This window comes from Orbicella franksi, chromosome 2 (assembly GCF_964199315.1).
Source record: "Orbicella franksi chromosome 2, jaOrbFran1.1, whole genome shotgun sequence".
NCBI lineage: Eukaryota > Metazoa > Cnidaria > Anthozoa > Scleractinia > Merulinidae > Orbicella > Orbicella franksi.
The window spans coordinates 8,485,490-8,513,485 of NC_138146.1; the positions used below are offsets into that span (position 1 = coordinate 8,485,490).

The following is a 27,996-nucleotide window of genomic DNA, read 5'->3' on the forward strand; positions in this document are numbered from 1 at the left end:
CTAAATCCCTGTCTCTGCGAATACCTCGAGGGACCTCATTCCATGATATCGGTCTCGTGCCGAGGGAAACAATTGAAGTCAGTTCCAGGGCCATTGCCATCCGGCACTGCTGCGTTGTAAGCGATATTTATTACCTCATGGTACCATTATGCTCTATTTGAAAGTGAGAAAGTACCAAGAATTAGTGCAGAAGATTAAGTAATTCAAGAGTAGTACGAATCATTTATAGAGCTTCACAGTTATAGGTTGTGTTTGTAACTACCAGGTACGTTGCCACATACGTTACGACGTTACGTTACTTTGTAAATGTCGTCTTCACATGTACAATAGGTTTTTTCGCAACAATGTTACAGGCCAATGTGAAAAGATCAGAAGGTCGGACCGCCAGTCTTCTTATATCGGAGAGACTGGCTGAAAACTTCACACAGCACCACACAATTGACTGGGACTCAACTAAACGCTTAAACTACAGTAAAAACTATGTTCGGCAACTGAATCTGGAAAGCTGCTATTCCAGCCTAGGACAAACGCATTGGAACAGATGATAATAGCTACTGGCACCGAATTTCTCTTGACTTAAGAGAAGAGAGCAACTTAATTTGATTAACAATCGAAACGGATTGTTTACAAAGTTGGAACGATCTTACAGCTTGCACCATCATTGATAACATCTTCAACTAACAAACGCTTTTAACTAGACATTTTTCGTGGTTTTCAAGATATAATTCACCAACAACAGTTCTTTTGAGAACTACCCTCACCTGATGAGTCACCCTAGATAAATTACTGATACCACTCTGTTCAAACTACTTACTGTGATGTTTCCTTGTCAGGGATTTGTCAGAGAATCAGTTAAAAGACTTGCCTCCAGGAATTTTCTCAAACAGCACTGAGCTGTTAGGACTGTAAGTTGAACTCAGAATCGATCATATCCATAATTAACAAAGACAGCTAGAGAAAAATTATCCACACAATAGGGTTACTCACAATATTGTTGAATACAGTCTTTAAGTTGACTTCAGTATCAATCTTACCCATAATATCATGGGTTACAAATTACTCCTTAATTTTGGCGCTAAATTTTGTGCCTTAATTTACAATTACACGTGCAAAATTACACGTTTCGCGTTTCTCAATACAATAAACAAGTCAAAAACCCACAATTACTGTAAGCGTAATTTGTCACCTATGATATTAAAACGTAATCAAATGGTGTACTCGTGAAATAAAGAAATAATTTCATTTGTGCTGTGTCAAAATTCTAATAATTTCCTAATTTCACCCGTCAACCTTTTATTACCCGTACTAACAGACACAGCTGAAGATAAATTATTCACATGATAGGGTTGATTGTCGAATACAAACTTACAACAGCACCGCCCAGGATTTTCCTAAAATTTCAGAAAGGGTAATTCATGTATATGATGCATATGATATCCATATCGATATTAAAGACGGTGGCTACTTTTGCCAGCGCTTACTTGTTATATGCAACACGGAAGAAATGGTTTACACGTCACGACGACGCGCGCTTGAGTTGAAATTGACGTATTCAACTACGCTACAAAGTGCGTGACTAAAATAAAAATAAAATTTTCCTAATATGACCAAATCAAGTTTAAGAAACCTGTACTAAAAACGGGAACATCAGAATAGCAGCTTATCGTTGACCACTTACTGTTAACGGCTTCCAGCTGAAAAATCAAAGTGGCTGTGAGCCACTGAACTCGGAAAATAAATTATAAAGGGTGTTATGAGGCATTGCTCATCAAGGAACTACTTGTGATGTGAGGGCACTCTATAGCTTTCGCACAATCCCGTAAAGACTTTTTCCATTCAGGAGTGTGTTGAAATATTTGCAAAGTCAAACAGTTCAACGTTAAGAAACTTTTTGTTACTCAGGCCTGCCTACACGTTTTACATTACAAAGTACTGTACGTAGTCAAAAACGGCAAGATCAATATGTTTGATCAAAAGTGATTTATAGACTTGGAGAAATGTCTAATGCCTGCTTATGGCCAGCTCTCAGTTGGCTTAAGATTGTTAGATTAGATGCAAGCATGACAAGCATGGATTTCGTTCTTAGGTAAAATTTGATAAAACCCTTTTTTAAAAAAATAATTATTTGCGCTACACAGAGCAAAGCGGATATCAACCAATCTTGAGTCCGACATAAAAGAAATCACCGAAATCTATCTCAAAGCAGGTTATCCTAAGCATTTCAATCAAGCCACAATCAACCGTTTCTACGACCAAACAGACAAGGAAGAGAATTTAATCCCAGAGTATCTGTTTGAAGAGAGAAGGAAAGAATTTATTAAGTTACCCTACTCGTTCGACAACGAGAAACTCAGCAAGAGTTTAATAAACAAACTAAATACTCTTGCGGATGGGCGTTTTATGTTCATCATCTTGTGGTAAACAAGGAAAATCAAAAGTTTATTCAATCTCAAAGATTAAAACTGGCACAAATCAATTGTCATCTATCGTGCCGAGTGCACATGGTGCGAAACCTACATTGGGGAAACAAAAGAAACTTCGCAGTACAAAAAGCAGAACACGAGAACAAGTCTCAGAACTCCGAACCGGCCCGTCACCTCGCAAAACGCCCAACCCAAGCATACACATGGAACATTGCGTGCACCGAGAAAACCAATTGTCGGAGGAAAATAATAGAAGACCTGCTAATTGCTTGCGAGAAACCAACCCTAAACAAACAAGTTCATTCTTTCATTGCGAAACTTTTCCCCTCGGGGATAACTTAATCGAACAAAACCAAGTTTTATGTAATATATCAAACACGAGAGACAGTGTTTCATAGGGATATCCAAACACCGAGAAGAGAGTTGAAAATACAACGCGCAGCGGAGTATTTTTGACGAACTTCTAGGTGTTTGGATAGCCGAGGGAACACTGTCTCGAGTGCTTGATATATCTTCTCAATCGAAACAACAAAAACTAAGGAGTAAACGGAGAAGTAAACTCGTCAAAATCTTTGCTAATTAAGACCGGATATCCAAACCTCCTTCACGATGGTGATTTCTTTGTTTTAACTTGATGAATTATTAATGAGTTTGAGAAGTAAATTTCCATCATATACCACTGGTGATGACCGTACGGTCGAAAACGTTTTGTTTTGTTTTGTTTTTTTAAATTAGTAACTTTGAGCCTTTTCTAAAACATTTAAAAAGCGGCTATTATGACAACAATTATTTATTAATGTATGTTAAATATTGAACTAGAAAGTTGACCAAAAAGTGAAGATTGGGATCAAGATAAACAGTGCTTTTATTGGGAACATAGCTTTTTTTGCACCAAATCCACTGAAATATTTACTGATTTATCATAAATTATTTAGCACATACACGCAAAGTGTTAATGCTCGTTTCAGACCAATCCGTCCGAGCGTTTAGGACACGTGATTTGACCGAGGCTCATTCCAGGTTAGGTCAAATCGTGGCGCTGCACGGTTTCTTTTCATTACGTTGTTATTTCACTTGTATAAATTATGGTCAAAGGAACGCTAACCGGATTGTCATTTTGTAAAGGAACTTACGAAGAAACAAAAGGATCGAACATTACGAACACTCATGATTTAAGGTTACGGTAACAAGGATTCTCGTATCGTATTGTTTTCAATACGAGAATCGATACGAGAATCCTTGTTACCGTAACCTTAATTCATGAGTGTTCGTAATGTTCGTTTCTTTGAGCCAGATTAATTTGCGTACTCTCTGCATACTCAGCGAACGACCCACTCGCGACACTTCAAAGTTTTACGGAGCTAGTTAATACTCACGCACATGTCACGCTACCTCTGGTTCACAGATTTGCCGGCTACAAAGTAAACTGTAGGTTGAAAAAGTGCGCAAAGAATTTCTTATAGCTTTTTAAAAACCTAGAATACATTGACTTGGATCGGGTGGTAAGTGACAACTTGGAACTTCTATGAATTTGAACTCTTGGTGGTAGTCCCGTACGAATTATTCGCATTTTTGCTATTCATACGGGAATTTTTCCTGCTTCCTTAGCAGACGCAGTTTCAGTCAGCGTTAGATAGTTCTTTTCGTATTTAGTCCGGCTACTCGCGGTTAGTTTACCGAAGGATGGATGCTTCGAACGTTTTCTCCTTCCAAATCAGGTGAGGAATACATGCACACTGAATCCTGTAACGCAAACTGTTCCACCAAAATACGGCTGGACAGGTATTGTCTGAGGAAAGTGTTCAACTATGACATTCAAAAACAGGTTAGCGATTCTTAAATTTTATGGTAACTTTTAGTTATACTCGAGGAATCCCGTATGAATAGCAGATACCAGTCGCTGTACGGTCCCTTCTTATGGCGTGACATGTGCGTGAGTATTAACATTGCGGCTCGTAAAAAATTTGAAGTGTCGCGAGTGGGTCGTTCGCCGAGTATGCAGAGAGTACGCAAATTAATCTGGCTCAAATAAACGGCGCTCATTGGAATGGCTTTTTTTTCCTAAAGGTGAATATAACAACTTGGATAAGGAAGAATCAGCAATTACAGAGAAATTCAATGAAATCTTCTGACTCCCGTACGAATAGCAAATACAAGTCGCCGTACGGGTGCCGTACGAATAGCCACTGCGCAAAAATAAATACGGCAGCGAGTGTCTAAAAACACTAAGACCTAGGGCCTAAGACTCCCTCCGAATCTGAAAAACAAGTCAAAACTCACCAAAAAACAACACCCGGCGCGGTAAGAGTAATCACACTAATGGTCGCCGCACAAAAACACTCAACATTTTGCTAGTGGAACCCAGTCTACACGCCAAGTAGAAACCACGTGACAAACGCTTTGCTCTCGTGAACAAATAAATAAATAAATTTCGCTGGCGTTGACAAAGTGTGGGAAATCCGACACAAAAATCGCCCGGAGCCTTTAATCATTCGTTTATATCGATTGCTGGCGAACTCACAATATCACGTAGGTTTGTGAAGACTTTCCCTGAATGGAATCGCTAAAAAAGAACCATAAGTATTTTCCTTACAATGGAAAATCGTTTCGCCTTCTACCTCGCGAAAATAACGAACTTGACACGCTGCAAGCCACTGTAAAACGGCCTTAGACGGCGGATGTTCGAAACCCAGTTGGGGGAGGGGGGGATAGTCCTTTCTCAATTATGCTAGCATATTTTTGGCATTATTTGGTTAAACAAGCATTTTTTCTTCTTTTTCTGTAAAAGGAATTGCTAGCATTGTTTAGCATTTTGCATAACTTTGATCTAGATTTCAGCACTCGAAAGATTTTAAATGCTAAATTTTAGAATACAAAAGCATTGCGATGATTTGCTTTTGTGTTTGCGAGAAGGATTTCTGTAACTGTAACTACGAACTGATTGAATCTGAACTGACTTGAAAAGTCTGGACCTAGATGGTCAGTGGGTAACTTTCAGGAGCCCGTTCACCCGCTACGCCAGGAGGGAGAGGTCAACTTTGCTTGCGTAGCCATGCGATTGCGCGCCCGATTATCTTGGCCATTATGACGTCGCTCGTGAGCTGGCCTGTGAAGTTTCAACGGCCGCTAAAAAATGACACCAGAAAAGTTTTTCATCCGATGATTGCTCAAAGAATTTGAAAGAAAGCGATCAACATGTTAAGGTAACATGTTAATATTGTGTCCAAAAATACTTTGGGTTTCAAAAACTAGATGTCAGAAGGCACAAAAACATGCAAAATTTCGAGATCGCCGGCTCAGTTGAAAACGCGATTGAAAAGTGAAGCTTTATGCCCGTTTCTTGGGCGTGTGACGATAAGTTTTTCCTGCAACACTGTAAATTTCGGACTGAACGGACACTTGAACTGACAACTGGGGGAATCTAACTCTGGAGAGCACTGCTTGGCTGCGGGAACGGAAATTCGTCACGATTTCCTGGTACACGAGGATCTACTTCAATGGTCTTCACTACGGACGTCAAGGAAGAGACATAACTTGGTCCAACAGTAGTTTATTCTGCACTCTAACGTCGAGGGTGAAACTGACATACTCGGCGGAGTAGCCGCTGTAGAATCGAATAATCCTTACAAACGTACTTGCTTATATATCATCCTTTACACGTCAAGTGTTTACAATATGCTAATGTAACTTCAAGTATACAATACGAGCGGAAAGTACTTAATTAAGGAAGCGAATTCTAATCAACACCACGAGGCTACCAAAATTAAAAATAGAGTGCTAGGATTAGAATTACACAGGCTGAGATTAAGATAGACCAACTTAGGAAATTAAAAGTGAGATACCTAAATTTGAAATTCTGAATTGGTGTTACCGACAGCAAGGAAAAATTATCCTATGAATAGAAAGCATTAAAAACTCCATTAGTGAAAAGTAGTTCAGCTGGCTAACCTCCGAGGAAACTAATAAAACTTCATTAGTGAAAAGTAGTTCAGCTGGCTAGTTTCTGGGGGAACGGAAAGTAGATTGTAATAATAAAAGAAACTCAAATGACCCGATAACGAACTACTTGTCTTCTAAATGAAAGTTAGTGAAACAGCGTTGCACACGCTCAGGTGTACAAAGAGTCGGCAAAGTACAAAGTAGAACAATAACTTTAGATTTCTAGCTGTTAACTGAAAAGAGGCTACTGTTGGCTTTTCTATATTTTCGTGTCGGTTATAATATTTCTCGAAAGCGAATACATGCATTCCAACTCGGACAAATGAACAACTGGTGAATAAAACTGCGATCCGCAAGTTCCCTATTACTGAACCAAATTACATTTAAAGGGCTCGGAAGCGAGCAATTTACAATATTCTCATAACAATACTCCGAGTGAACTTAAAATAATAATAATTCGGTCGCGGTAAAGAACGGTTGGGACTACTTCGCCTATTGCTCCGTAGCAGGCGATATCTGGAGAACCCAACAATGAACAACACAAACACAAAAATATGATCTTGATATGGTTTAAAACGTTTGAATGGTGATGAAAACGAATCATTTAACATATGCATAAAAATGATCACTGGGTTTAAACCCATTATTTTGTAGACGATAGCGTGGAGGACCTGCTGATCAGTACTCGAAACCCTCGAAATATGAGAAAGTGTTACATGGAAAGTGCTCCCTTAAAAAGGCATTTGAACTATTAAGTCATATGCTAGGTTAGAAAGTAAATAATGTACCAAGGAATTATTTTTCTGCCCTAAATTATCCGCAAAACCGTCAAAAATAACATTTTCTTCTGTGAGGCCAACCAGCTCCGAGCAGACGTGTGGATATTTTAGATAGTAAAATAATATAAAATCATTGTACGGGAGACCTAGATGAAACGGGTGATATTCAGAATAACATGGACGAGACCTCTTGGCAGAAAGGTGCTTCATTTCATGTCAAAATGTTCGTCAAATATGAGATCAGAGCAGGGTCTGTTTCCTCGGGCGTCCTCATGCAGTGCAAAGCTGTTTCTTCTTCTGAACTTCTGACAAGAGAGGTATCCTAAACTGGTGCTATGGGTTCTAATTTTTTTCATTTCTCAGTGAGTTAACTTAAACCTGTATAGACTGTGAATGAAAACTCTGTAGGATGTTATATGAAAAGAACCAAGAAAATACAGAATCTGGTTCCAAGCAGCAAGTGAATTAAAGAGGAAAGAATAAATGAACAGGGACACATCCTATGCTAAGCCATTGGCAATAAGAGTTAACTTATCCAGGAGAAACTTGTTAAGTCAAAATGATTTATTGCCAAAACAAAGATTTCAGTAAGGAAGGTTATGACAAAGCTGGAAAGATCAATATCAGGTGATCTCTTATTATAACCAAACCCCTTGTTTTCTAAAAGTATCTGTCTTGAGAAGCTGTAATAGCTTTACTGCCTCTATGTTTGAAATAATAATCAATTCTTTTCTTTATTCTCAATGCTTTTAATTTTCATCATAAATCTTATGTAAATAAAGATAGCTTTAAGAATTATTTTACATTAAGCTTAAACTGACCTAGAAAGAAATATTCTAGAGAAGAGTGTCACAGAGGTTGTACTTTTAAACATGAACCCCAAGCCTGATTTCTCCCAAGCTCCTTCCATCCCAGGCTCCCTGCTGCTTTTTATACTGATGAGTTTATTTTTGACTTCAAGAGAATGCATCATGCTAGTGATACATGTAAGCGCACAATTTCAGCAAATAACAAAAAAAAAAAAAGAAAAAAGAAAAGAAAAAAAAAACACAAAAGATTGGGTTTAAATGTTTAATTGACAGTACATTGACAATAACTAGATAGCTTTGCATGGTGGTTGCATGTATTGCCAGAAACGGCACCTGCTTGAACGGTCTTGCAAAGGTAGTGGAGGATGGTAGCCTAAGGTTTAAAAAGATTAAATAAAACTTCTCTTAGTATTCACCAGTTGAAAACTGGAGTAAACGTTTATATGACCTCCCTTCCTTCTTTGGTTTTTATATCGCCCCTAACTCTTTTCAACAGAAAATGTAAACTAAAAGACAAATTTCCTAATGAGATCTAGCACCAGGAACTCAATATTTATTTACCATTAAAAAAATGTAATTCTCACAATTAAACTATTCAACCCCATCCACCTTTTAAGTCCCGTCCAAGCAGATACGATGCGGTAATGAACATGAGCTAATATCAGAATTTATAAAACATTAAATGGCACATCTCCAGTATCAATGTATTGAATTGAGATCTTCAGATTTTCACATAAAGAATTCTTTTCAGCACCCTCACCTGCGCAAAGGAAAAATAAAATTTCTGACGCGTGTCAAACAAACTGCAACAAATGCTCTGCATTAGGCATTTTTGGATCCTTAGACAAAGAAAAGCGAGTCACAGTACCGTATAGGAATTAAAATACATCAAACTTCAAATTCCTAAATTGTCGATCACCTGTGCCAATGTTGTAAACATAATAAGATCCAGCAACAGGAACTCAAGGTGACCAGAGTTTGGAACTCAAGTTTTGTTATATAAGCATACATGATTGCAGCCGACAGTGAGGCCTCTTATTAACCGCGCGGCCATGGGCCGAGCGCGGTTCTAGGTTTACCCGTGGTTTATTATTTTTTTTTTTGTCGGTGACCAGACGCAGACCTCCGCTCGGCCAAATTCTGAGTCACGCAACGTGTGTTAAAACATTAATACACGGATAATTTTACGGATATTGTTTCCTTTGTTGTGGGTAAAATATATTTTCTTTTGGTTTTATCGAAGCGTTGGATTCAAAGGGAATAATAAATACGCTAAAAAAAGGTATTACGTCAGCCACGGAATGCGTTGACGTTGCAGCTTTCACTTTCGCTACGTGACTAATAAGATCGTGTTTACTTTGGAAGTTTATTTCGCCAGAAGCGACGGTCATTAATTTATTTGCAAGTTTGCGAGTATTTCTTGTGGTTTTAGGCAAATGAAGTAAATTCTTTGGCTCTTTCATCGCAGCGAGTTCATAGATCGGAAGGAAAATGAAATATTTGCAAGCCAAGCAAAGAACATGTCAGGACATGCAATGATGACGTCATTGGTAGGGAAATAACCACCGTACTAAAGATAGCCGTCGATAACGCAATTCTTGAATTATGTGACTCGTGTGACTTCTTTGCTAGCCCTTTACTCAAGGAAAATATTAAATTTAAACTTGACTTTTAAGAAAGAAAGCTGTTGCTAATAGTGTTCGTATCTTCATGCCCATACATATCCCAAAGAAAGTTCCAGATTAACACTATTACGTCATCGGAGATTTCGCAACGGCTACGACTGATGGTGCAATAGTACAGTCTGTGTTGATCAAGTGATGTGATGTCTACAGTAATCAATGAATCATCAAGGATTACTTTCGAATGTGCACTGCGTTGCGACTGTAGTGCTAAGAAAACAGTTAAATTTTAAAAGCGCGGTTTTAAGATCTAACAGATCTTCTTGTTTGGTCTTAGGTAACCAAGAAAGCCCTCCCCCCACCGTCCTTAAGGGAAGTTTCTAACTTTCAGTGTCCATTTTGACGAATATTTTGACGATTTTTTACCCAGGCAGTGAGGCCTGGGTTTAAAATTCGGCCCTCTTTTTAGTGCAGAGTGCACTATTGGGATGGTTTGGGAGTTGACGTCGCTAAAGCACTGTGGCACTGTGACATTGTGGTCACAAGGTGTAAGCTTTAATGTTTGTATAATTAATTAATCTCAATTACTTAATTAGGCTTGTTGCAAGGCGGGTAGGATGGGGTGGGTACTTGTGAGCAGTAAGTAAAACGGGTAGTGTATGTACCTACGTTACCTCCTTTAGTTTTCAAAAAGCTATTTATATGTTTCAGTCGGCCCCTTGCTCTCCTAGTGGTACTTTTCTCTTTAGAACAAAACCAATATTTGCTCTAAACGCATGCGCAGATTAATAAGCGTTAGTGTCAACTACATATCAGATGGAAAATACATTTCATACAAGATCACACACTTACGTTGTGCCCTTTTCCGTGTGGTAGAACCCTAATAAGTCATACGCATGCGTTCTAGCATCGTTGGCGCGATACAAGAATGCTACTGTGACTGCGTGTCTTTTGGGATTACGCCTAACTTGGTTCAAGAAATATCATCTGCTGTTCCCAAACTACACTAGTGCGTTTATTTCATCCTTTAATTGTCCCTATCAAAGAGAGCAAAATATTCATACCCGCAGCTGAAACTCTCCCGAGTAAGTGGCATTAAAACTTGTCAAATTGTACAAAACCCAGGAAACTGCTCAAATATTGCTACAGACTCCGTGGTATCTACTGAAAGCATAAACTTTTATGAAGGGTATAATCTCGGTCAAGTAGCGTTGTTTACTTGCAATACCTCTCGTTAAAACGCTTCTCAGTTGTATTAATCGATATCAGTGTGTATTTTAAATTTAAGTGGTTTTATTGTTAACGTCAAAGATGGCAACAGAACCTGCTGTTCCGTGACAATTTGATGATTAGATTAGTTCTTCTTTGTCAGTCAAAAGAAAATTTGCCTGTTAAATGAAGCAAATCATCCCTCTTCCATTTCTTCATCCGACATTCAACCTTCTTCCATCTATCTTCAGCTGTGAAAAGAATGCAAGCACATCCTCCGTGTGTTTTCGAGAACAAACAAGAGTTTCAGGTTACATACCTTTGCGAGGAAAATAAAAGTATCAAGTTACAAACGTTTGGGTGAAGAGTAAAATTGTCACGTTCGCTACTCAAATGTATTATTTGATTTAAAATGAGCAAAAATCAACGTAAAACACTACAGTAATATTTAAGACCTGTCTTGACAAACGGTAATTAATTGTAAGCTATTCTTGGACAGTGAATGAAAATACACACATCAAACATATACAATGCTAAGATCATGTCTCATCAAAATCCCTAGCTGACTAACAAGGTCAATACAAACCAGGAGTGAATGGAAGGGGTTACACAGGAACTGTGTTATGAGAACTGTGACAGAGCTATACATTTACACTCTGCACTATCTGAGATTGTTTCACTACTGTTTTTTTTCCCCCTCGTTCAGTCACAAATCGCTGTCTGGTCTCTAAAGCGCATGCGCCACCTGTGCATGCGTACAGCACATGGAATTTACGAAAGTTGTCGTCGTGAAAAGTTGGCACGAATTCCACGATTTCTAGGGCGATGAAATCACATACGAACGTACACACCGTTCGCGGTAGACCGACACTAAAGGGCTTAAACGTTTTCGGAACGGGTCGGTCTGCAAGCCTTACGAGAGATCAATTTACGAGCGCACATTTTGAGTGAATTTATCAAGAATCATGTTATACCAAAGGAGCTATCAACCGGCGCTATCAACTCTTCAGCTTGATAAAGAGCATCTTCAGAAGCATCATCGTATTTTTGGACGTGATCGTGACCCAAGTAAAATCCCAGCACGAACTAAAGAACGTCTCAGCAACAAGAGCAGAAAGGTTAGAGAATTTGTTTACGAGTGTATCTGTTCGAGTACACCTATGAAGTCTTATGTAAAACGCTCTGAGAAACTTCGCAAAGTATAATAAAGTTAAAATCTCGAACTAAACGATAATCTGTCGTTATTTTCTTGTAACAGAGTTATGTGTCTTAAAAAGAATGAAACCCATGTAGCGAATTATTGTACATTTAAGCTGAAAGAAAGTAATGTATGTTGACCTCAGCAAAACAATTCTTGGCTTGCACTGTCGCGGAATCCTGGCGCAATAAAAATATTATTCGAAAACCATTCAGTGGATAAAGTCAAGAAATTGTCATGTTATAGGAGATTAATGAAGATGACACTCCTCTAATTTTTAAGTCTGTGCGTTTTTCCAAACCTCAGATATTCCTCGAAATATTTTGCACAAATTTACAGAGCCCAGTATGGAGCCGCCATGTTGGTGTACCTCAGCGGTACACCAACATTGCGGTCGGAAAATTGCCGGTTTTCATGTGACGTCATCAATTTCCAAAATAAGAAATTACCAATCCTTGAGAAGTTTTAGTTTCATCAGATGTAAGACCATCTAATAACTTTTGCAACGTTTAAACGCGACAGGGTTCCTCATTATGTAATGGAGCACGTCGGAATTTCCAAGTTTATGCGTTGCGTGACATTAAAATGGCGGCTCGATAAGGCTGTCGAGTAAGTCAAAAGATGAGTTATTGCTCAAGTTTTTACTAACTAAACAGTTCTTGCTCTAGATAAAGTATTAATTTCAATGTATCGGAGCTTTAGAGTGATAACGTTTCGTTTCAATGGCAAAACTCAATGACAGATATTTCTGTTACTTTACGGCCGCCATGTTTGTGTCCCTCCGAGAGACACAAACATGGCGACACCATACAACGCTCTATAAATTTGAGTTAAACACTTTTCCGAATAACGCGCGGATGGAAAACCGTACAGACTTAAAACTTGGCGAGGTTATTTATATATCAATCATCTTTCATATCTCAGCTTCTTGACTTAATTTATTGAATAGTTACGATTTTTATTTTTGATGGCGTGACACTGCAAACCAGCCATAGTGTAAACATCTGGAACTTACTTTGGCTATCTGGGCGACTGATTATCTGTACTGAACAAAAACGCATTTACATCAGCACTTTTCCTAATACTTTAACTTCTGAATGGGCTAAAAATCACGAGATAAGTATATGTTTTTCGACAAACGCGTTCGTAGCTCTATGTCACGCACCACAATAACTCTGACATTCAAAATGTCTTGCTTGCTTGAGAGACGTAAAAAAAAAAGCAACAACAACAACGACAAAGGCTAAGGAAAATAGACTGAAATGTTTACAGGCTGATATAAAGACCTTGACTCATTTCACGCCCTAAAGGCCTGCAAACGAGTAATAAGCTATATTAATCATTCCAAGAAATACAATCAAAGGCAAAACAGTTTGAGCACATCGATTCGATTGAATTTCGTACGACTTCAAATGCAGAACATTTAGCTCAATTGCAATATAGCTAGTGCTTGTCAGTATAACGACTGCCTGGGTACTTTTTTCAACATCTGCTCAAGATCCGTGTGATACCGACTCCAGCGAAAAATCACACAACAACAAATGAATGAACGAACGTATTCCGAAGCTGGTGCCAGTCCCGCCATCTTGAAAATATCTTGAAACAAATGGAGCCGCAAGAACTTGACAAGGTCCTGAGTATAAAGTTCTATGCCAAAGTCACAAAAAAAAAAAAGAAAAAAAACGGAGATGATAACGAGCTGGAATCCCTTAAAATCATGCAGAGTGCCATTGAACGGTATTTAAATGACAAAAACTATCCACTAAGCAACGCGCACTCGAGGGAGTTTCACAGCTCAAGAGATATCCATCGCAGAATTACAGAGGATGCACCCTTAAATTCCTTTTCCAAAAACAACGAGAGATCTCGGCCTCAACCACAGAAGAAAGGAAGGCCTTCCATCATTGATTCAGGCGACGAGAATTGAACTTTTATGCACGAAGTACACTGTTTTCGTTCTGACTTCAGAACTACTTGTTCCTTTGTTACGCTCGAATGAGTTTTCATCACATGACATTGTTTTGCAAACTAAATAAGATTTAAAGGTGTTTCCGATTCCGCTATTTTCAACAAAACGGTTACTGAAACAATACCCCAAACTCTAAAATATAAGGGAATAAAATTGTGCTATTTCAAAATAGATCTAATAAAGTGAAAAAAAAAAATGAAATGAAATAAAGTGGCAATTGAACTTCGTGTCGTGCAATTTTGAAATCATACTTGTAATTTCAAAACGTGCTCGCGCTATACGGTCGTTCGATTTTGAAATCACGCTTATGATTTCCTACCTAACAATAAACATGAAAAAATTACTCGATTCTGATTGGCTGAGAGCAGTACCATTCAAGTGTAACACCAGTGCAAATTAAACATCGTAATTCTGGACTGTGATTGGCTGAAAGACAATAGGAAATTATCTAAGCCAATGATACTACGTAAAGTGATGACGAAAATTTAGTGTGGAATGAATTCTCGAATGAGAAAAAATGGCTTCAAACAAGATCTTGCGACACTTCCTCCACGCGAATTTTGTTTTTTTCTGTCTGTATTATTAATAACTTATCATACGGTTTTTCTTGCTCAATTTGGAATCAATTTGAGTTTTTCGAAAAGCTGAAATTGCAGTCGCCGAAGGGGCTCGTGTAATTTCAGCTTTTTTAAAAACTCACTCATGCAAGTGTAAACCCTCTTTAAATAAAGTTTGATTGATTGATTGTTTGATTGATTGATTGATTGATTGACTGATTAATTGCAATAGACGGGTTCATGCTTTTAGTTGCATCATGGGTAATCAGGGCAGATTGTAAAGAAACAAAGCAGCAAAAGATACCCATGATGCAACAAAGAGCGTGAACCCGTCTGTTGCGTTTCTAAGTTAAAAACATGTTCATACATGATATATGGGTATTTGTTTCCTATTTACTTAGATATCTTAATCACAACCAAATTACGGAGCTGCCTGATGAACTATTTTCCAACTTGGTCGACTTAACTTGGCTGTAAGTAGAAAAAAAACCTGTAGTAGATTAGTAATAGCAGCATATTAGTTAATAAACAAATTGTTACTTCAAGGTTTCTTTTCTTCCTGACAAAAAGCTGTCACGGTGTTAATTTCAGCGTTAACTGTTTAAATGCAAAGATGATAGCGGATTTAATTTCCTTGGTTAAAGAATATTTTCGGAGACATGGCAAAAGCAGTTGTACTCGGGTTTGTTGGAAGAGATGAGTTGCTTCAAGAAATGAGATCCAAAGTTAGGCCTCACGGAACGGTATCCTCCTCCTTGAACCCCCTGATGCCCATATATTTGAGACATGCGCAGAGTACTTTTTTGGGAAACTGCTGTTCTTAGGGATACGCGGGCTCAACTCGCCAATGTTTACATTCAAGCTCACTGAAGCAAATTATTTTTAAATTGCAACAAAATGTCGAGCGGATGGGACGAAAAATAGTTCACGGCAGTCAGTTTTCCCGGTTAAATCAACCGTCAGTAAAGAAGAAGAAAGAAATTACCAATGAAAACGTGAAAAAAAAAAAAAGCTACAAACAGTGTCCGAGTAGAATTGAAAAACCTGTCGAGCGAGGAAAAAATCGACAAACTTGAGCGATTCTGTAAACGCCTACAGTGTGAAAGTGCCGGCCTGAAGAGGACAATACAAACTCTACGACGAAGTATAGGTAAGTGTCTGCTCAAGTAGTCATCAAGCCGTCTATAAATCTCCTAAAAAGTGTTTCTTAAAGTTTCTGAATTAACACTAAATGCCGCTTCCCCACAAACACATAATTTTAAAAAATTGTGGCGATGTCAATGGTTATGGCCGTCGATAAAACCGGGAACCTGGAACATTCCGGAACATCCCGGCGTATTCCGGAACATCACGAAACATCGAATAATTATAATAATTATGCAAAAAATACGTAAAATTAAATTTTTAGAAATTAAATCAAACAAAAATATATTGATATCAGCTCGGAAAATAAAAACAAAACAAAAATATAACAAATAAAAAAAAAAAACAGGAAAAAAGAAAGAAAAACCAAAGTGATTGCAATGAGTGAAGGCTAGCAACTAAGAAGAGTAATCCATTCCTTCCAGTCGTTCGCCGTTAGTTTAATGCCGTGACTGTCCCTTATTCCCAGATTTCGTTCTTCACAGAAAACCAAGGTGGTGGCGTTCGAACTCCTTAATCAGACCTAAAAATATGAATACACGAGTGTGATTTCTTTATTCAATTCATTACGTCAATACAAAGATATGCGTATATACACGATTTCTCATGAAGAAATAGTTTCTCCATGAGATGGAAATAGAAACTCTTCGGCATTGAGTTTCTTTTTTTAAACTAGTTCGGATTGCTCGAGCTCTGATGAAGTGTAAACAAATACAAACACAAAATTTACAAACATCTGGCGACGCGCACGCTGTCTTGCAGGGTCATTGGTCAAAACTTTATTGTCTCAAGAAATATTTGTTACATGTGTTGGCGATCTGAAATTAAAATCTAAGTGTCGCCAACTGTTGAAATGCATTTCTTAGATAATGTTTTGTCCAGTAAAAGTTAATACTTAATTAATTAAAAATACTTTCACCGCAGGCTATAATCTATTCATCGCTAGTTCAATTTCACATGCAGATCGTTATCTGACATTCGATCAAACTTAGTTTTAAGTAGACCAGACATGCGAAGTACGCGCGTGAATGCGCTGCTCTAATCTAATTTTACATATTTTTGTCATAATTATTATAATTATTCGATGTTCCGGGATGTTCCGGAATGTTCCATCTGCCGGGTTTTATATCGACGGCCAATGGTTACCGGTGTTGTCACCAAAATTTTTAAATTCAAACTTATGGGTTAATATATTACCACTACAAGGGGTCAAGGAATACTTAAAAGGAAAATAGTAAAAACAGTTTGTAAAATAAAGCAAACTAAATGGTATGGTCACATAGGGCACGGGTTTGTGTCTAAATACCAAACTTGAAGCGGCGATTTTGGCCATCGAGTTGGACGCCTAGTTGCGAAGCAAACAAAAATTTAATAACATACTCTGGACTGGATATCACTGCTTCGCAAAAAAGGGCTCCTTTATAGCTGGGTACGCAGTAAACAAGATTTGAATCGGAGCTAAATCCTCTTTTGAAAAAGCCTGCTTGCTCAAATCATTGCGAAATGTTCAAAATTAGATAGATATTTAGATTATTTTTAATTTTATGTGACCGGCCGGCTTTCGTATATTACGCCAGAACTTCTGGTAGAAAAAAAAAAACACAGCCTTTTAACCGAAAGTGCATGCATATGACCAACAAATTTTAGTCTAGACTTAAATTTTGTGAGAATGCATTTTTTCCCAAAGGGTTTGTCTGCCTTTTATTTTGTAAATTAGCAGGTCAACATGTCGACTCGATATAAGCAGACCGAGGAAACAGTAACTTTCAGAAATCCACACAAGTACACCGCATACTTTAATTTTTCTATCCTTAAATTCATTATTCAAATGACACAAAATACAAGTTTGTACTCTCATAAAACTTGTAAGGGTCCTATTTATCATAGTAAGGAACAGTTTTTAATTATTATGACATTTTCATATTTACAGTATTTTTGAGAAGAATTAACAATGACCTAATGAAAGGTGTCTTAAAGTTACAAACTGAAGCAAAGAAGCGTGAAAGAACTTTGAAGTCTACTGAATTGAAAACGAAACAAGTCGATAACAAACTACGAGGGACCAAATCTGCTTCCAAAAAGCTGAAAAGACAATTAAAGGAAAATGATGAAAATGTAAAGAAACCCAGGTATTCCCTTGTGGACACATTTTCTCACGGCAAAAATGGAACAAATCACAGAACAGTCATGTTTATAGCCTGCATGAGATATTAACAGCATGTATGTTTGCTTTCTAGCCAAAAGACACCCATCGCATTACATCCAATTTCTAGTATTTTATTTAACTGTAGCCCCCCAACAATTGTTGTCTCGCCATCCACACTGCAGACTGAAATATCCTATTAGGGGAGGCCGCTAGACTAATATTACGTAGCCAATATTATTTCCATGTATGGAGTGATGACTCCAACAAAGGTGGCGAAGAGCGGCGCATTGTAGGTGTCCACACCTGGTGCCCAGAGATCAATAAGCCCAGGGCATATGTCCTTGGTAACAGTTTGACAGCGAGTGGGTCAGGAAAACACCAGTCTGATGTAGAATATCATGTTGTTCATGGCATAACTAATGTTTCAGGGTTGGTTGGGGATAATGCCTCAACCCAGAAGGGGAAGGCTAATGGTTTAATAGCAAATAATTCAAGGGTTTTTGAAAAGGATATGTTCTTTGTTGGATGTTACCCCCACGTCCTGAACATTATGTTAAGAAGGATGTGTCAACCTGGGTTTGGAGCCAAGGATGACATGAATAACAACCATGTATTGCAACTACTTTATAAGGTATCTTGGCTTCATCATGAACGCCTGATGTAACTGATAAAACGAACAACACACTGAATAATTTTATTCCCTCCCAAAATATCATGAAAATATTATCAGCAGCGGGATGTCTAAACAAGACCACCTTTATTCGGATCATTAAAAATGAAAGTGCCTATTATGTTGGAAAAAAATCATTACTGGAATACCAGCAGTTGTTGTGGCTTAGTAATCAATGCTAGCAGGGGTAACTATTTGCATTTGCCTGAAAGAATCGAACGTGAACTCACCTCTCGTAGCCTTGAATTTAACATCTCCAAAGCTGTCTCCGTGCGCTTAGTGCATTCGATATTTGCTCCACTACATTATCTTGAGCGCGCGGGGAAAAAGTTGAAATAACTTCAAGAGCAATCAGTCTAGGCCTCTAGACGTTCATTAGCCAGGACACTAGAAGGCAAATCTCGAATTTCACCGTTTCGGTTTTTCGATATCACCGCCTCTGCCTGCTGAGGACGGCAAAAAATAGTGACGAATAGTCGTCAATAGTCACCGCCTTAGGTCTAATATCCTTGCGTTAATTAATTATCCAAATAAGCAACAGAATTTCAGTGAATTTATTACCTTTTCTTCTCCGGACTCAGGTTCGGGCTGTCCATCGCCGACATTAAGAAAACAGAAAACATAAGGATAACCTAATAAAGACGTATTTACGCTTTTGGAGTGGTTAAAACAGAAGAAATTACGTTTAGAAACACCTTTTGTCCCGATAAGCGTCTGTGCTTTTTAGCGGGAAAATCCCGTTCCACGTTGCTGCGAGGTTGACTGCGAGATAGTGGGTACCTTATTTGCTACGATTTGCCACTAATTTGCCACTATTTGCCACTATTCGCCATTATTCGAGACTGTGCGCCACTATTCGCACTATTGGAGACTATTCGTACTATTCGCTATTCGCTATTCGGGACTATTCGCTGTTCGCTATTAGCTATTCGGGTTTTCCAGACACCCGTGTAATTTTGCTTCTCCTTGAATGTTTCATTTTTTTCGCTGCATAATAGAGGAACCTCACAAAACCAAAACCCGAACAAATTTTAAAAAATGGATCAAAATCCACCAGTCACAACCCGCATACCATTACCTTTTGAACAAGTTAAAGTGAACATCTGTTTCTTGAGAGGTCCGTCAAGTTTATTGACGGCAGCGAAAAAACACAACCTTCGCTCCCTTTTGAACTTCATGGCGAGGTAAACGCGAAGCTATTGAGAAGTAAGAAATAAACTAGAAACAACCTTTTCTTTAAAAGTGTGCTACGCGTCAATTTGCGAACCTTCGCGACTTGAACAAGTGGTGAGTATTGGACAACACTCCGAAAGAATGGTTATTTGGCCTTCCTGCTGCTCTTAAATCGCTATCATCTGCCTCCTCTGCTTCCTAATCCTCAATAATGACGAAATTTCTCAAATCAATCTGGCTCCTGATGTGGCATTTGCGTGTTAAATCATCGTCATTGTCACTTTCGAATCCTTCGATGTCAGATTCAAAGCCATTATCCGAGGGAAAAGCGAAGTTTCCATCCAAATTATAATCAAGTATTTCTTGAGCGCGATACCTCACAGGCCTCCTGCTCATGTTTATAAGTGGTATTTAAATCGTGCCTTGCCTTCGACAAAAGCAAACATTTTCGAAAAACTCGATAAAAACAGCTCTAATCTGACCAAAATGGCAACTCCATGTGTGTTTTGTCTAAATTGGCCGTTTAAGAACTGGTAATGACTAAGGGGGAGACTGCTGATTAAAGGAGGTGCAGACAATTTCCGAAATAAACGGAACGTCTTGAAAGTTAGTCCAAAAATTTCCAACCGAAATGTCCGAACGGAAAAGATATGTTCTTACCAATTCTTGACCAGTTCCAGCCACCGTCTTGGAATTATTAGGGAGTTTAAGAAACCACGACGAGAACAACGTCGATTAAAAAATGAATTCATATTATACCCACGAATCTCGCGTTACTTTAAAGTCACTCTCAAAACCATCACGTAATTGAATCTGAAACACAGCGATAAATTTGAAATAGAAATGTAAAAAATTAGCCGTTGTGGTTCTCGTTCTCCAGACAGCGCAGAATCTCACGTTGTTGTTTTGCAGAGGACGGCAAAGAATCATAACGCACATGCCATTCCACTGTTTATTGAATCTCTTGTCAAGAGACGTTCCCGTTGCCGTTACCGTCGTGGTTTTCTTAAGCTCCCCGTATTAAGAGGTCGAACTCCATTCTCGTCCCCAGAGCCTCCGGGTCTTTGGTCACGTGGTCGGCGAAATGGAGGGCTTTGGTCGCAGCCAATACCGGATATCCGTAAATCACGGACAACAGATGGCGCATGCATAATTCCTGCCAACACATCTGCTCATACTCAGAAATTAATCCTGAGGGAGGGCAGAGAGGTAGCGAGAGAAGGTCAGAAGGGCTGTACATGTGTTGTAAGTCAGTGTCGACAGATGGGAATTCGAAGAAGCCTTGACAGAGGCTTTCACTTCGCTGAAGTCCAGTGATTCAGAGTTAAAAAGAGAACAGAAAGACACCTTGAATACCGTCGCTTTGGAAACGATTGCAATTTTTTCTGAATATTTCACCAACGGGTTTCTTTTTGCCTTTTTTGGTGGAGCGTCTAGAAAAAGGCAGGGACAGCTGTGTTGTTGTTTCTTCTCTTTCATATGCGATCATGTTCGATAAAATATAGAAGTTAAACGAGCGAGGTGCAGTTGTTAAAGCAAAGTAATCAGGATACTTCGTGTAATACGTCTATCAATGACATTGTAAAATTTGCTTATGGACACAAGAAAGCGTTTATGGAAACTCCATCACTGAGGAAGAGAAGATTTTAAAAGACTTTTAAAATACAAGTCGAGCCGATAGAGGAGGATAAAAGTTAACAGTGGTAAGAACTATTTACATCCTGGTTATTTACATAGGTTTGAAGAGAGTAGCAGAATAACAACTATTTGAACTCAGGGACTTTTTGTGTATATTTTAATTTTACTCATCATTCCGTGCAGGGAATGTATTTAACGAGTTCTTTTACAACGGTGCCAACTTTCCTACCTTTTTTTCAAAGAGCCCCATTTTGTTCTTTTCATATATATATATAAATTTATATATATATATATATATATATATATAAAAGAGTCTTCCACAATCAAGAGATCATTAAACTCCCCTGTTTGGCTTGTTTTAATTTTTTGTCGTAAAACATCGATCCTGAACAGTTTTCTTTTGATCTTTTGGGTACTTATGCGAAATAGTCCAAAACATATTCTCTCTATATTGTGTAACAGCTTGTTATAGAGCCTACAATGCAGGTATGGAAAATGTTAATACCGTGAAAGCCAAACCAAACAGGGAAAAACAACCTTCTCTAGAATTTAACCAAGGGCAACAGGAAGAATGAGAAGGCAATAAATGTTATGGAGGTCATTATTTGCAATATAACTCAAAGAAGAGTTAATTTCTTGACAATTTTCAAAAGCAACTTGGAAACCTTCTGGTGAGTTCTGTTTGTTATATCTAGCAAGAACTTGGCAAACAGCAGTTCTATCCACCTGGGTCTACTACGCATTTCAGCCAACATCTTTATGTCAAATACGGCATGTTGCGCGACTCCGTCGTCGTCGCCGCCGTCGTCGTGCGTACGCGCCCACGAGCTAGCCGTGATAACCATAAGAAAATCAACTCATGGGTTTCCTTTTCTTTCCTATATGAGTATGGGGTTCCGCTTGGCGGCCCTTCGGGCCGCCGGAGCTCCGCTGTAAATGTAGACGTGCCTAATGTGAAGAGAGTGATTCATATTGGTGTGCCATACACTATGGAATAATTTTTTGGGAAACTAGATGAACAAGATGAATAGGAAATGATGCAGTGTCAGGGTTTTATTACAATTCGTATGACGTAACTGGGGATGAAAGGCTCTTCAGCCTGTAATGCAACATTGTACAACAATACATCTTGAAGGCATCGTTGTAACTTTTTTTGGTTGATTAGAACATCAGCAACATAACTTTACCATTATTGGTGGCTCTATCTCCATCTCCTTCTCTTTCTGTATTATGGAACTGCAAGAGCAACATTCTCATTTGAATTATCCATATACCATAAATCTTAAGGTGGTCATGCTTTGTGGAATTTACAGCACTAGTTTGGTCTGAAAATTAACAAAGAATAGTAAATATCGGAGTGAAATAAATAATCTTCCAAAGGCTGATAACACGATAGTTTTGTTAGGGGAATATTAATGCTACTCTGTACACTTCTTTTATGTTTGATTTATGGTTAGTAGAGACTCCAACCGGTGCATTACATATTGAAAACCCTCTTGTCTGATTGGTTCTTTCATCATTTATATTATTAATTATTTTCATATTTTTGCACAGTTATTTGCATGGATGATTTAATTGTTATTATTTATTGAATTTTGTTGTTGTGTGGTTCCAGAAAATATCCATACCACCAACACGGAGGGAATTTGAAATTTCGGAGGGGTGGAGAGGAGTCAACGAGAACCAGGAAATTCCGGAGGGGAAGGGGGGTGAGACGGTCGAGTTAGTTTTTAGATGCCCTTCCATTCATTCACCTTTTCGTTTAGAAGTAGATAAAACGTCCTCAAGCAAACAACCACGCTCAAAAGAAATCAAAACGCTAGTAATTTTCCGAACGCTATTTGCATACGTGTCGCCTGAATCGATTAGAACACATGGATGCTCTCGAATCAATATATTGTTTTCTATTATTCTGAACAGTTTATTGTGAATGATACCCCAAGTTTTCTACGAGCCGTACAGTTCTCGTTCGGCTGGTTATGTATGGCTTTGCTCGTTCTTAAAAAGGAATTCTAGTTTCTTAAGACGCTGCTGTCTGTTCTGGAAGCGTAAACAACATATAGACATTTGGTCAGATCAAGTAAGTTGCAGGGTAAACAATAAGTCCTTCCTCAAGCGTTCGAAACGCTTTTCCAGGTTTAAATTTTTCAAATCGAAGCAATGCGAAAATAAATTAAGCTCAAAAAAACGAAATCCAAGTTTGTAATAACTAAACAAGAGGTTATTTCGATGGTTCTTTATTAAATATACACCTCCAAATTTTCTTTGAACACATGCAGTCCACCTAACGTGTTATACCAAAAAAAAAAGGAATATGTTGTGCTGTGTTCTAAAGGCAGCGAAACAAAAACGAGAAACAAAAACCCGTATCTCGTATATCGCCGCTTTAAGGCGGCGACGATATATTCGATACAAAAACTCTCAATTTGGCTGATGTTTCGAGTTTTTCACCTTGCGTGATTAACTTGTTGTTGCGAATAGTTGAGAGCGGTTCTACTTTGAGCAACAAATTAATTTTGCCTTTGCTGCTCGGTCCTCAAACTCACAACTTGTCACGCATAACATTCGCTCACATTTCGAGGCAAGTTGAGGGTTTGTGTATCTCGTGAAGCAGTCTCAAAGTTTACCACATGAAGCTTTCCATGTTGCGACAAAGCCAACCTTGAATCCGGATAAAAAACGGCAGGAGTTACCATTGGCTACATTATAATTACCTGTAGCCAACAACAACTTGCCTTGCTATTTGCGACTACAATGAAGAAAAAAAAAAACACTCGATCTAATTTCTAACACGGATTGCTTCGCATCCGCGTAAAAAGAACTTGTGGTGTCAATTTGATCCATACTCATCTTATCAGTCCTTCAACGGAAATTGTGCCACATTTACAAAGGAAAATAGTCGTATAGGAACGTAATTTGACAAGTTACCATTTTATCTATTTTCTATTAAAGCATGTTTCAATACATTGCTGTATGTTTTCTTTGTGTGTATCTTCAGATGTTACGATCGATATCAATCGAGAATAAACAGCGTTGATGTGCAATGCATCTACGCCTAAGTGTTAGGAGTATTTACTTTAACTTTAACACACTTTCTTGTCAAAACTATGTTTTCCAGAGGGTATGGGGGGTGTATAAAATACTTGTTTTGCACTTGAATCAGACCACAACAGCTGGGAATTATGAGGATTTATTTTTACACTCCTTCTGTCTGGAAGTATACAGTCAAACTGAAAGAAACAAATTACAATTACTTTGAGGCTCTGTGCCGTAATTGTCGTAATTGTCCTTGAAGTAATACACACTGAAAATATGTTATAATTCTACTTACAATTCTTGTAATGCTTTCCCGTTCGTAAACCTTGCGTTTAGGTTATGATTCTTTCTCTGTATGAACTTAGCGTCTCTTAACGAATTAGCGTCCCCTCTGCGAGATTCGAACCGCGTGATCCTTTTTATAGAGGTATGCCCCTAGGGACTTTACATAATCACGCAAGGACTTAAGATAATTTCGTGTTCATGCAAAACAATACTTGTGGATATTCCGGAGGGGTGGGAGGGTTATTTCTGTCTTCAAAATATGGAAATTCCGGGGAGGATGAGGGCGTACGTGAAATGGGGGTATGGTTATTTTCTGGAACTACAATTTGTAATAATGGAAGTGGAGTTGTGCTACTTGTAGCTGCTTCCTTTATTAAAGTGAAGAGAGAGAAGGGCAGTGGTCAGCTTGTGCTTATGGTTATTTTCTTTGACACAACATTTCCACAAATAATTTTAAAAATGCATTTGGGTGGAGGCTATATCTAAAAACAAATAAAATACTTGCCTAACCATAAAGGGTTTGTTTGTGTTTGTGGGGGAGGGGGGAGTACAGGGGAGGTGTCAGTTAAAGATATTCTATATCTCTAATAGCAAAAGCTTTTGTAGCTAATAAAAGTGTAACAGATAACATCTGCGAAGAAACAAGCCAAATCTCAAGTTGAAATGTTCATACTGTTTGCTACATCCTCCAAGTACATGAAATTTATACATGGCACAATATTACACCACGGAGCTTTGACTTATTCTGGCAATTAAATGTCATAACATTTTGGATTGCTAGAATCTGCTTGTTCTTTAACCTGGCTCAAGGCTTCCTCTTGAGCTTTTCTTGAAGTCAGGTATATGTTTCTTGAAACTTCCCCACTGCCGATTCCAATTTGATTTTACAATTTCTTTGTCCTGGTGTTAAGTGACAGCTGGTTGAATTCTCAGAGTTTAAACTTATCTTCTCACCTTCTCGGCTGCTACAAGCTGCTACAAAAGACGATTATTACTACGATCAAGAACGACATCGTTGCAGGCGATGAACTGCTTTGGTTACGCGAAAACGTTTACGATTCCTTCGGATCGATCGGGAAGGGTCGTAGGCTCGATTACCTGCCGCTGTTCAGGAGAGAGGTTTAGATTTGTTGTTAGTACTACAGCCTACTACAGCCGCCGAACATTTCCTGTCCTCTCCTAACCACACTGCTAACGACATGCAATTAATCCCCGTCGAAAAAATCTTTTCGAACCGAGACTCTATCCGTGAGGCCAGGGAAGCTTTTTCGATTCAAAAAGGCAGAACAATTGATCCTGATGGTCTGAACATCCGCGAAGAAACATATAATTGTTTCCATTTGTTTTCTTTTATTATGTTCTTTTATCATGTTATTTTATTTTACCGTATGCTTATCCTTAATTTACACTGTCAATTACTTTTACATATTTCCGGTATTACGTAAATATCGGCTGCATAAAAACGTCCCAATGTAAAATTTTAATTGTACCTGAAGAAGGCTGGTTTGGCCAGCCGAAATATAGCACACCTTCAAAACATCATCCTACGTTGAGTCGGTTTTTGCTTTTGTATTCTTCATTTTACATGTGAAGCCGATTAGATCACTATTGATCCAACGTACACCAGCAGGATCATCGTTCCGGTTGCTTGCTTAAACATTTTATAGTCAGGAGAGGAGCCCGCTCTCCTCCCCCGAAGACACGGCTGGACTCATGGCGATCCTTTTGTTCGTCTTAACCAATCAGATAACCACCCGCAGAGTTTTGTCGGGCATAAATTATCTCGTCAGTTCGGATTGCGGCCCGGGATGGAGGATAAATAGCGTGCGAGAGAACTTCAGAGACATTTGAGATCGAAAGTTTGAAAATTTACAACGAGAAACGATAGAAAAGTTGGTCAATGGCCAAGATGTGTTACTTTTTCAGCGAACAGGGTCGGGAAAATTTGAATCATCTGGTTCCGGAACGTCGGATAACAAAGTCAACAAAGAGATGGATAAACCTAAACATTGAGCTCAAGAAACAAAACAGTCAGTCCAATAGATGTATTTCATTAAATGAGCTAAATCGCAGGTAAAGCAAACCGAACTACCAATTAAGCATACAATTACAGGTGGTCAAGTTAACAGCGGAAACCATGCAGACCATGTGACCTTTGGCATGCATGATCAGTTTGTTAAACCACAGTCCAACGGCGCTACTCTGCTTAAAAAATCTCTTCCTTACAACACAGTATCCATGCATACAGTGCTCTTCCGCAGCGAAAATGTGAAACAAAGTAGGTTGGAAAAACAAAATTTTAAAAAAGAGAACGGAAAATGCACAAAAATGTTTCGAGCCGTAGGTGTTAGGTGGGCCTGTCCAGGTTGTAATCAGATGACATTCCCGGCGACCAGGTGCGCTGCATGAATTAAATTATGAATTTACTTCACAAGCGTGCTTTCCCGCTCACGCGTGCAGCCGTCTGTCCCCGGGGAGGAACGTAGACTGAACTCGAGAGAGCGGCGGAAATCGAGCCCAGAAGGGTCGCCACTCGTTATGCTGTTTTTGAAAAGCGCGCCAGCGAGAGTGCCGCCATCCGTACCGGAAGTAAAATGGACTGCGTAGTGCTTCGTAGTTTTCGTTTCTACTGCGCATTCTTTTTTTGTCAGCCGATGAAAAAATTCGATTTTTTGGCGCGTACAGAGCTTCTAGTCAACGACATTGCAAGACGAGTAGCACTGGGGAGGAGAATGGTCGAAGTCATCCTAGGCTCTCTCGGTAAATTGAGGGCTGTTAAGTAAATGGTGAATGACTAATCCGAACGGAACTTACCATCAGGGATTTTTACTTACCTTCTCCACAAACTGTTGACGAACCGGTTTCTCCCGTTAAATGCTAAACAACTATAATTTTTTTCCGTTTTTTTTTTATTATTATTATTTTTGTGTTGGGAGGTATAACAAAACACTTAATGATTGGCCCTACGGGAAACAGTGAGTTTTGTTTCTGGTAATATTGTGGGATACGGGGAAAAAACTCACTATATCCCTTGGGGCCAGTCATTAAGAGCTTCTTAATGAATAATAGCCGAAATGTTGCCAGTCGTTAAGTGCTTATGAAGAATAATAGCCGAATTGTTGACAAACTTTGCACATACAGCTCATACCACTTTCTAGCACCTTCAACCGACAAACGCTTTTAGCTAGACTAGATCTAGACCTTTCAGAACTAGCCTCCCCAGTCAATCACCCTAGATAAATTACTGATACCACTCGGCTCCAACTAATTACTGTGACTTTTTTGTTGTTAGCAAATTGTCGGAGAATCAGTTAAAGGACTTGCCTCCCGAAGTTTTCTCAAACAACACTAAGCTGAAGTGGCTGTAAGTTGAACTCAGTATCAATCCTATTCTTAACAA

General features: G+C 38.7%; 1 protein-coding gene and 1 long non-coding RNA gene across 2 annotated transcripts in view; both read left to right on the plus strand.

Annotated features, from left to right (window-relative positions):
• The window catches only part of LOC145479936 (uncharacterized), a 321,399-nt gene that overhangs the window by 214,820 nt on the left and 78,583 nt on the right, over positions 1-27,996 (plus strand). The gene's annotated exons all lie outside the window — the stretch shown is intronic.
• Positions 6-27,992, plus strand: LOC145479944 (uncharacterized). Its single transcript, XR_014048481.1, has 4 exons — positions 6-116; positions 834-905; positions 14,907-14,978; positions 27,889-27,992. It is a non-coding gene; the product is annotated as an uncharacterized LOC145479944 (long non-coding RNA).